The sequence below is a fragment of the Poecilia latipinna genome, unplaced genomic scaffold (assembly GCF_001443285.1).
Source record: "Poecilia latipinna isolate Pla-1442-1.1 unplaced genomic scaffold, P_latipinna-1.0 Scaffold2372, whole genome shotgun sequence".
NCBI lineage: Eukaryota > Metazoa > Chordata > Actinopteri > Cyprinodontiformes > Poeciliidae > Poecilia > Poecilia latipinna.
The window spans coordinates 73,231-75,798 of record NW_015114988.1 but is presented as its reverse complement, the minus strand read 5'-3'; positions in this window follow the sequence as shown (position 1 = coordinate 75,798).

Here is a 2,568-nt window from a genome sequence, read left to right as displayed (position 1 = left end):
AAACATGCATGTTTCTACCATATAATTATTTTATTTTAGTGCAAAAAAGGAGTGGAAGCAAAAACTTTAAAATGTCATTTAATACTTTAACGGGCAATATAAAAGCATCATGTTAATATAATCAAAAGTTGATTTTTCTGCAGTTGAAGACGTTTTCACAGCACAAATAATAAGGTGAAAATCTCATAATAAAGTAAAATTTGATCATTGGAGCTAAAATAAGTGAATTTAATGCCGTCTTCAGAGAAACTGTTATGAGAGCGGATCTAATGGTGAAACTGACACCATCATTTCAAGCGTTGGTTCAGTGAGAGCGAGTAATTCGCTCAGCGACCCGCCGCTGCGTTCGCAGCCGGACCCGCCCAGACTCTCTGGAGACAGGCGCAGATATGAAAGTGAGAAGACCTCGGTCCAATGAAGTTAATTATGCTGATGAAGAGCGAGGTGACCAGAGGGACTGAAGGCTGCAGCTCATCATGATGCAGCTGCTAAAGAAGGAAATGAGGAACGACTCCTTCTTCTTTCTGTTTGATCATAAAACTCAACGAAACGTGACACACTGCAAAAACTCAAAACCTTATCAGGTATTACTGGTCTAGTAGTTTCTAGTGTAAATGTTATTGCACCTAAATTAAGACAAAACTAACTAACAAGTAACTTTTCAGGAAGATATAGAAACAAGTCATTAAGATTATTTCACTTATGACAAGACATTTTTCCCACCTTATATATAAAATAATTTGCCAGTGGAACTAGTACTTCTTTTAGATCAATATTAAGGATTTATTGACTTAAACTCCTATATTTTGCTGAAGATTTGCTTGTAAGTTAGTTTAGTCTGATTTCAAGTGAACTAAGATGTTTGGGCTATAAACTAGACTAACATTGGTAAGATTTTGTGTTTTTGCAGTGCCGACTCTTCCTCCGTTGCTGAAAACACTTTGAAATATATGATCACTGCAAAAACACAAAATCCTACCAATTTTAGTCTAGTTTCTAGTGCAAATATCTTAACTCACTTAGATTAAAACAAAACTATCTTACAAGTAACTTCTCAGCAAGATATAGTGAATAAATGTTGATTAAAAGTATACTAGTCCTATTGGTAGATTATTTCACTTATAATATGGAAAGAAGTCTTGGTGCAAGCCAAATAAACTGCCAGTGCTTTTAAAATTAACATCGAAGAATTATTTACCTAAAACAAGTTCCTGTATCTTGCTCAAAAGTTCCTCTGATTTCAGAGGAACTTGTCTGATTTGTTTTGTCTGATTTATATTTTACTAAGATATTTGGACTAGAAACTAATCAAAAATTTACTTGGTAAGATTTTGTGTTTTTACAGTGCTGAAATGTTACTTTATGCCACAAAGTATCAGTTCAATAAATTTCCATCTCAACTTTGGCCTAAATCTGACTGACAGACTCTCTCTGCTCAGATTGTTAAACTTTAAAAAGAGAGAAAATGGAAAAACAAGTGAAAATCTTTTTAAAAAAATAAAATAAAGTCATTTAAGTTTGGAAGTTTATGTTTATAATTCTGGACAAAGTTTATTGAAATTTAAAGTTTATTTGTTTTGCTGAATGTGAATCGGTAGAAAGGGATTCACTCAGATGAATTCTGTAAAAGAAAAATCATCTTTATAGTTTGGATCGTCATTAATATCTTTTACTTTCTGAGCTTAAAACAGAGAACAGTTTGGCTTCACGTATATAAAATGAGTCCAAACACAGAAACCGTAAAGAGATTTCTTCATTTCTTTTATTTACTTCAGCAGTAAAATAAAAACTCAGCATTGCATTGGTCGTTTCCCAAAGTGTTTTTGTGATTTTTCACAACAAAAACTTTTTCTTTAATCACACCAGAAACATGTAGAGGAAATCTGTAAGAGGCTTCATCTCCATCCCATGTGACAACAGATCAATATTCCATGAATCTTTTAAATGAGCCTCATGCCAAGGCTGCAGCAGCTCAGCATGCAAGTTATTCTAACACAGCTGGAGTTCATCATCTGCACTGCAAAAACACACACTCCTGTGTTTTTGGTGTAGTTTCTGACCAAATATCTTAGTGCACTTGAAATAAACTAAGTAACTTAAACATCTCATCAAGATAAATAAGCTTGATTTGAGTCAGTAATAATTTAAAATAGACAAATAAAAATACTGTTTCCACTTGCAGAGACATTTTCCCAAGTGAGATAATCTCCAGTGGATCTAGTATTTTTTTTATTAATATTAAAGAATTATTAACTTAAAACACGCTCCTAACTCTTGCTGAAAAGTCACTAAGTTAGTTTAGATTTTATTCAAATGTACTAAAATATTTGCATTAGAAATTAGACCACATTTTTCACAGATTACCAAAAGATAAACGAAGCATTTTATCTGGCGTTGCTAGGTAACGGGCTTGGCTTCGCTGGGGTTGCTAGGTAACAGGGCAGTGCCTGCTGATTTGTGACTTTCCATTCTGGAGGTTTATGAAACTACTCGTTTTCCAGACACTGAAAATATTATCTTATTTCCAAATAAAAGATGGCTGCTTTTTTAAGGGCTTGGATTGTTTTT